The sequence below is a fragment of the Apodemus sylvaticus genome, chromosome 7 (genome assembly GCF_947179515.1).
Source record: "Apodemus sylvaticus chromosome 7, mApoSyl1.1, whole genome shotgun sequence".
In the NCBI taxonomy this organism is placed as follows: Eukaryota; Metazoa; Chordata; class Mammalia; order Rodentia; family Muridae; genus Apodemus; species Apodemus sylvaticus.
In genome coordinates, this window is record NC_067478.1 from 92,248,917 (window position 1) to 92,257,740 (window position 8,824).

Consider the following 8,824-nt stretch of genomic DNA (forward strand, 5'->3'; position numbering starts at 1 on the left):
ATAGAATTAATGCTAAAACTCAGAACCTAGTATTGAATTTCTAAGACAAGAAAAGTAAATAATAATGACAATGAGTCCATACATTTTTCTCTGCTAAGTAAATGTGTTAAAAATCTATTCACACTTATATTTTAATCTTAATTATATACATATATTATTTTGTTGAGTTACTACTAATGTTTTACTTTAATGTGTAAAGTAGCATATCCGTCATATAATTCTTGTTGTTTGATCAAGATTTGTACTGCTGAAATAATGAAGCTAATTCACATAACCCTTTCATACAGGTTTGTGTGGTTTTATGGATGTGTATAAGTACTAAGCAATTTTTAAGCAAACTTAGATAAAAATATAGAACTGCTAATTTGTTTATCATTGCTGAACTTTTGAAATCAAGAACCTATTCTTGTTGCATAATTGAACATTATTCAACTTGGCCAAATGTCACTTTGTAATCCACTCTTATATACCATGGCTATGTCCCCTAAGGTGTGCTGCTATCTTATGTTTAGTTCATATTTCATAGGACTTTTGGGTGCCATGATTCACACTTGTGTATGCTTTGACTAACATTTTGTGATGGGAACACCATCAATCACTATTTCTGTGACCTCCTCCCTTTACTGCAGCTCTCCTGCACCAGCACTTATGTCAATGAAATAGTGTTGTTCATTGTAGCAGGAAAGGTTATTATTGTTCCTACTGCCATCATTGTTACTTCTCATGGCTTCATTCTTTGTAACATATTCCAAGTGAGGTCCACTGAGAGCAGATAGAAAGTCTTCAGTACCTGCAGCTCTCATATATTTGCCATTTCTCTGTTTTTTGGATCAAGCACATTAATGTATCTTCAGCCCTCCTCTGCTGGGTCTATGGATGAGGGAAAAATTTCTTCCACCTTTTACACTATTGTGGTTCCTATGATGAATCCTTTAATCTACAGTTTCCAGAACAAAGCTGTTACAGTTCCCCTTAGAAAAACCCTGAGTAGGAAAATGTATTGATCAAAATTCAGTTTAACTTTTTCTGCATTTAAACAACAAAGAAATTCTCAGTGGGTAGCTCTTTTTCAGGGAAGCTTTTTTTTTTTTTTTGTCCCATTTCATTCTGCTATGTGTACTTAAATTGGAAGTTATGTTGTTTGCATGACCTTCATCTTTAATATATGCTTTATAAATTATCATTATATATTTTCTTATAATATAAAGAATACTTTTCCATCTTTAAAAATAATCCTGGGTTGTCAGCATACCTTTGGGTAACACCAGTCATGTCTAACACCTGAAAATAATTATGAATCTTACATTATGCCTGTGCTTTTTCCTTTCTACCCTGGGCATGAATATATTACTTTTAAATATTGTCAATTGATACATGCAGTTATTAGTGCTTTTACTGTTTCAGGTGTAAAAATTCTAACACAATTCATTGTTTAGGGTCTGAAAAGTTTTAAAAGAAACAATTGAGTTGATGTAGTTAGCAGTTTGGTCTAAATATATTTAGATTTTCTTTGGGGAGCAAATCTCACCAAAATTGTTTGTCCATCTTCCCATACTTGCTTCACTGGATGGACTCTATATTTTGCTTTTCACTTTTTTTGAGGGGATGGGTGGGGAGTTAAGGCAGGGTTTCTCTGTGTAGCCCTGACTGTCCTGGAACTCACTCTATAGGGCAGGATGGCCTCAAACTCAGAAATCCACCTGCTTCTACCTCTGCCTCTACCTCTGCCTCTACCTCTGCCTCTGCCTCTGCCTCTGCCTCTGCCTCTGCTTCTGCCTCCCAAGTGTTGGGATTAAAGGCATGCACCATTAATCTGGATTATTGTTTGTTTATTTTTGACCTAATATTTTAAATACAACATGTTTCTATTCCTTGTCCTTCCTACTGACCCTCTCTAGACCTCTCCATGCTCTCTTTTAAATTCATGTACTCTTTATCAATTGTTATTACATTAAATATATTTATATTTGCATATATATTAATCTGATCCTTTTAATTGAGTGTTGGAGGATAAATGGCTGTACGTGACTTGTTGCTGCATAGGCAGTGAAGGCAAGTCCCTTAAGAGAGACTATTGTTTCTACTTTATTGGGTAATCGCTGTTTTCTACTTCATTAAGAATATAACAGTCCTAAAGATGCAATGATGGTTTGCTAATTAAATTCTTTTTTTTTTTTAAGCAGACGTTAGTTTTTATTGTAGTCAGAGGTTTGAGTTGTTTGTAAGCAATGTGTGACAAAATGCTTTAGGTTGCTAAATATGAAATAGGCAGAAAGCAATTATACCAATCATGACACTGTGTATTAGCAGCATATTGTTTGTGGTGCTGCAGACTGAACCGAGGACATGTAAGAGCTCTACTATTGAACAATATCACCAGTGTTTAGCATACTTTACACTAATTGCCTATGAACAACTATATATCAGAAAGCTGAAGATTGACGCTCCAACTTCCTGACTTACTGGGGCTGTATAGTCTCAGTTCTAGAAGCTACTTTAGGCTTCCTGTATTTTCAGATAATGTTGGTCATTCTTGGATTTCTGACAGGGTTGAAAACTTATAGTCTTATAGGCAACCCAAGCTGGGTGGTGGTGGCCGTGGCAGTGGTGGTGCACGCATTTTTTTTTTTTTATTTTTTTATTTGATATAATTTATTTACATTTCAAATGATTTCCCCTTTTCTAGCCCCCCACTCCCTGAAAGTCCTGTAAGCCCCCTTCTCTTCCCCTGTCCTCCCACTCACCCCTTCAAATTTCCCCGTTCTGGTTTTGCCGAATACTGCTTCACTGAGTCTTTCCAGAACCAGGGGCCACTCCTCCTTTCTTCTTGTACCTCATGTGATGTGTGGATTATGTTTTGAGTATTCCAGTTTTCTAGGTTAATATCCACTTATTAGTGAGTCCATACCATGATTCACCTTTTGAGTCTGGGTTACCTCACTTAATATGATGTTCTCTAGCTCCATCCATTTGCCTAAGAATTTCATGAATTCATTGTTTCTAATGGCTGAATAGTACTCCAATGTGTAGATATACCACATGTTTTGCATCCACTCTTCTGTTGAGGGATACCTGGGTTCTTTCCAGCATCTGGCAATTATAAATAGGGCTGCTATGAACATAGTAGAGCATGTATCCTTATTACATGATGGGGAATCCTCTGGGTATATGCCCAGGAGTGGTATAGCAGGATCTTCTGGAAGTGAGGTGCCCAGTTTTTGGAGGAACCGCCAGACTGATTTCAAGAGTAGTTGTACCAATTTGCAACCCCACCAACAGTGGAGGAGTGTTCCTCTTTCTCCACACCCTCTCCAACACCTGCTGTCTCCTGAATTTTTAATCTTAGCCATTCTGACTGGTGTAAGGTGAAATCTCAGGATTGTTTTGATTTGCATTTCCCTAATGACTAATGAAGTTGAGCATTTTTTAAGATGCTTCTCCACCATCCGAAGTTCTTCAGGTGAGAATTCTTTGTTTAACTCTGTACCCCATTTTTTAATAGGGTTGTTCGGTTTTCTGGAGTCTAACTTCTTGAGTTCTTTATATATATTGGATATTAGCCCTCTTTCTGATGTAGGATTGGTGAAGATCCTTTCCCAATTTGTTGGTTGCCGATTTGTCCTCTTGATGTTGACCTTTGCCTTACAGAAACTTTGTAATTTTATGAGGTCCCATTTGTCAATTCTTGATCTTAGAGCATACGCTATTGGTGTTCTGTTAAGAAACTTTCTTCCGGTACCGATGTCCTCAAGGGTCTTCCCCAGTTTCTTTTCTATTAGCTTCAGAGTGTCTGGCTTTACGTGGAGGTCCTTGATCCATTTGGATTTGAGCTTAGTACAAGGAGACAAGGATGGATCAATTCGCATTCTTCTGCATGCTGACCTACAGTTGAACCAGCACCATTTGTTGAAAAGGCTATCTTTTTTCCATTGGATGTTTTCAGCCTCTTTGTGGAGGATCAAGTGGCCATAGGTGTGTGGGTTCATTTCTGGATCTTCAATCCTGTTCCATTGATCCTCCTGCCTGTCACTATACCAATACCATGCAGTTTTTAACACTATTGCTCTGTAGTATTGCTTGAGGTCGGGGATACTGATTCCCCCAGATTTTCTTTTGTTCTGAGAATAGTTTTAGCCATCCTGGGTTTTTTGTTGTTCCAGATGGATTTGATAATTGATCTTTCTAACTCTGTGAAGAATTGAGTTGGGATTTTGATGGGTATTGCATTGAATCTGTATATTGCTTTTGGCAAAATGGCCATTTTAACTATATTGATTCTACCGATCCATGAGCATGGGAGGTTTTCCCATTTTTTGAGGTCTTCTTCCATTTCCTTCTTCAGAGTCTTGAAGTTCTTGTCATACAGATCTTTCACATGTTTGGTAAGAGTCACCCCAAGATACTTTATACTGGCTTATCCTTTGAGTATAGGAAGGCCACTGAATTGCTTGAGTTGATTTTATAACCTGCCACTTTGCTGAAGTTGTTTATCAGCTGTAGAAGCTCTCTAGTGGAGTTTTTTGGGTCACTTAAGTAGGCTATCAAGTCGTCTGCAAATAATGATAGTTTGACTTCTTCCTTTCCAATTTGTATCCCTTTGACCTCCTTATGTTGTCGAATTGCCCGAGCTAGTACCTCAAGTACAATATTGAAAAGATAAGGAGAAAGGGGGCAGCCTTGTCTGGTCCCTGATTTCAGTGGGATTACTTCAAGTTTCTCTCCATTTAGTTTGATGCTGGCTACTGGTTTGCTGTATATTGCTTTTACTATGTTTAGGTATGGGCCTTGAATTCCTGTTCTCTCCAAGACTTTAAGCATGAAAGGAGGCTGAATTTTGTCAAATGCATTTTCAGCATCCAATGAAATGACCATGTGGTTTTTTTCTTTGAGTTTGTTTATGTAGTGGATTGCATTGATGGATTACCGTATATTGAACTAACCCTGCATTCCCGGGATAAAGCCTACTTGATCATGTTGGATGATCGTTTTGATGTGTTCTTGGATTCGGTTGGCAAGAATTTTATTGAGTATTTTTGCATCGATGTTCATAAGGGAAATTGGTCTGAAGTTCTCTTTCTTTGTTGGATATTTGTGTGGCTTTGGTATCAGCGTAATTGTGGCTTCGTAGAAGGAATTGGGTAGTGTTCCTTCTGTTTCTATTTTGTGGAATAATTTGAAAAGTATTGGTGTTAACTCTTCTTTGAAGGTGTGATCGAATTCTGCACTGAAACCATATGGTCCTGTGCTTTTTTTGGTTGGAAGACTTTCTATGACTCCTTCTATTTCTTTAGGCATTATGGGATTGTTTAGATGGTCTCGTTGGTCCTGATTTAATTTTGGTATTTGGTATCTGTCAAGGAAATTGTCCATTTCCTCCAGATTCTCCAGTTGTGTTGAGTACAGTCTCTTGTAGTAGGATCTGATGATTTTTGGGATTTCCTCAGTTTCCGTTGTTATATCTCCCTTTTCATTTCTACGTTTGTTAATTTGAATACTTTCTCTGTGCCTTTTGGTCAGTCTGGCTAAGGGTTTATCTATCTTGTTGATTTTCTCAGAGAACCATCTCCTGGTTTTGTTGATTTTTTGTATGGTTCTCTTTATTTCTACATGATTAATTTCGGCCCTGAGTTTGATGATTTCCTGTCTTCTACTCCTCCTGGGTGAAATAGCTTCTTTTTCTTCCAGGGCTTTCAGGTGTGTCATTAAGCTGGTAATGTATGCTCTCTCCATTTTCTTTTTGGAGGCACTCAGGGCTGTGAGTTTTCCTCTTAGCGCTGCTTTCATTGTGTCCCATAGATTTGGATATGTTGTGTTTTCATTTTCATTGTGTTCTAAAAAGTCTTTAATTTCTTTCTTTATTTCTTCCTTGACCAAGGTATCATTGAGTAGAATATTGTTCAGTTTCCATGTGTATGTGGGTTTTCTGTTGTTTTTGTTGCTATTGAAGACGACTTTTACTCCATAGTGATCTGATAGGAGGCATGGGATTAGTTCTATCCTCTTATATTTGTTGAGGACTGTCTTGTGACCAATTATATGGTTGATTTTGGAGAAGGTACCATGAGGTGCTGAGAAAAAGGTATATTCTTTTGCTTTAGGATAGAATGTTCTATACATATCTGTTAAATCTAATTTGTCCAAAGCTTCAATTAGTTTCATTGTGTCCCTGTTTAGTTTCTGTTTTCCTGATCGGTCCATTGAGGAAAGTGCAGTGTTGAAGTCACCCACAATTATTGTGTTAGGTGCAGTGTGTGCTTTGAGCTTTAATAAAGTTTCTTTTATGAAAGAGGGTGCCCTTGCATTTGGAGCATAGATGTTCAGGATTGAGAGTTCTTCTTGTTGTATTTTTCCTTTGACCAGCAAGAAGTGTCCCTCAGAGTCGCTTTTGATGACTTTGGGTTGAAAGTCAATTTTATCTGATATTAAAATGGCTACTACAGCTTGTTTCCTGAGACCATTTGCTTGTAAAATTGTCTTCCAGCCTTTTACTCTAAGGTAGTGTTTGTCTTTGACCCTGAGGTGTGTTTCCTGTAAACAGCAAAATGTAGTGTCCTGTTTACGTATCCAGTCAGTTAGTCTGTGTCTTTTTATTGGGGCATTAAGTCCATTGATGTTAAGAGGTATTAAGGAATAGTGATTGTTACTTCCTATCCTTTTTGACGTTATTTTTTTAAATTTGATTGCTTAACTTCTTTTGGGTTTGATGAAAGGTTACTATCTTGCTTTTTCCAGGGTGAAGTTTCCCTTCTTGTATTGGTGTTTTCCTCCTATCATCCTTTGTAGGGCTGGGTTTGTGGATAGATATTGGGTAAACTTGGTTTTGTCATGAAATATCTTAGTTTCTCCATCTACGGTGATTGAGAGTTTTGCTGGATATAGTAGTTTTGTTTGGCATTTGTGTTCTCTTAGAGTCTGCATGAGATTTGCCCAGGACCTTCTAGCCTTCATAGTCTCAGGTGAAAAGTCTGCTGTAATTCTGATTGGTCTTCCTTTATATGTTACTTGGCCTTTTTCTCTTACTGCCTTTAATATTCTTTCTTTGTTTAGAACATCTGGTGTTTTGATTATTATGTGACGGGAAGTATTTCTCTTCTGGTCTAGTCTGTTTGGAGTTCTGTAGGCTTCTTGTATATTCATGGGCATCTCTCTCTTTAGTTTAGGGAAGTTTTCTTCCATAATTTTATTGAAGATATTTGCTGGCCCTTTAAGTTGTAAATCTTCACTCTCATCTATGCCTATAATCCTTAGGTTTGGTCTTCTCATTGTGTCCTGGATTTCCTGGATATTTTGGGTTACAAGCTCTTTGCATTTTGCGTTTTCTTTAACTGTTGAGTCCATGGTTTCTATGGTATCTTCAGCATCTGAGATTCTTTCTTCTATCTCTTGTATTCTGTTGTTGATATTTGCATCTCTGTCCCCTGATTTCTTCCCAAGGCTTTCTATCTCCAAAGTTGTCTCCCTTTGAGTTTTCTTAGTTGTTTCTACCTCTGGTTTTAGATCCTGGATGGTTTTGCTTAGCTCCTTAACTTGCTTGTTTGTGCTTTACTGTAATTCTTTAAGAGATTTTTGTGTTTCCTCTTTCATGACCTCAGCCTGTTGACCAAAGTTCTCCTGTATTTCTTTAAGTGTTTTTTGCCTTTCCTCATTGTTGGCTTTTGTATTCTCCTGGATTTCTTTCAATGATTTTTGTGTTTCCCTTGCAAGGGCTTCTAACTTTTGATCCATTTTCTCCTGAATTTCTTTAAGTATGTCCTTCATGTGTTCCTGTACCAGCATCATGACCAGTGATTTTAAGTCCAAATCTTGTTTTACTGGTGTGATGGGGTATCCAGCACATGTTGGTAGAGGAGAATTGGGTTCAGATGTTGCAAAATTGCCTTGATTTCTGTTAGTGACGTTCCTGCTTTTGCCTTTTGCCATCTACTTCTCACTGGTGTTAGTTTGTCTTGTCAGTGCTGGACTCACCAGTGCAAGCTACCCCTTCCCAGTTGGCCTCTGGTGCACAGCTTACCTCCTGCACTGCCTGTAGACAGGGTGTTGCTGCCCAGGCTGTTCAGATCCTGAAGCTGGCACCTGAAGGCTCCTGCTGGGGCCTGCTGGGTTCACTGGAGCACACCAACGTCTCCCAGCTGGCCGCCCGGAAGCCCCTTTAGCCTCTTGCATGCCCTGGAGATGTGGTGCCGCTGCCCAGCCTGATCTGGATCAGGAAGCAGAGAGAGTTGAGCTGAGGGCTCCTGCCTGGGGCCTTGCCCCAGATTGTGTCTGTGGACTAGATGGAGCCCGTGTGCACCCCCAGGGAGCGCCGACGGTGTATGCTGCTGGGACCTTCCCTGTGTTCTGATCACTCCGCTTGGAAGTGGATCCCCCAACCGGGCTGGTGCACACAAGGTTAGCCTGGCCGCCCAGGCCCTGAGTCCAGGCACTAGCTTGGGAGGCCAAGGTCCGAGCAAAGTTCCCCTAGGGCTATGAGTGTTAATTGGGTCTGCTAGGTGACCAGGATGGGGGGCGTGCTTGCTCGCGCTCCCCGAAAGTGCCGGGAGAGTCTGCTGTGCTAAGAACCTCCTGGGCAGGATGACACACAGATGGCCCACCAACCGCCCAGTTCTTGGGGTCAGTCTTGGGCTTTTTGAGGCCTAGACCCCTGCTTTGTTAGCCTCAGGCTATGCCTGTTACGGCTCTGCCCGCCAGAGCTCTCTGTCGTCCTGTAGCCAAAATGGTGGTGCACGCGCAGGCCAGGGCAAAAAAGCCTCCTGGTTGGGTTGGCATCCTGATGGCCCCCCAAACAGCCCAGGGCCTGGGTGCAGGCCAATGCCCATCGGGCTCA

At 39.9% G+C, this 8,824-nt stretch overlaps 1 pseudogene; it reads left to right on the forward strand.

The window, feature by feature from the left end:
- Positions 1-441: 441 nt before the first annotated feature.
- Positions 442-1,004, forward strand: LOC127689777 (olfactory receptor 145-like; annotated as a pseudogene).
- The last annotated feature ends 7,820 nt before the right edge of the window (positions 1,005-8,824 follow it).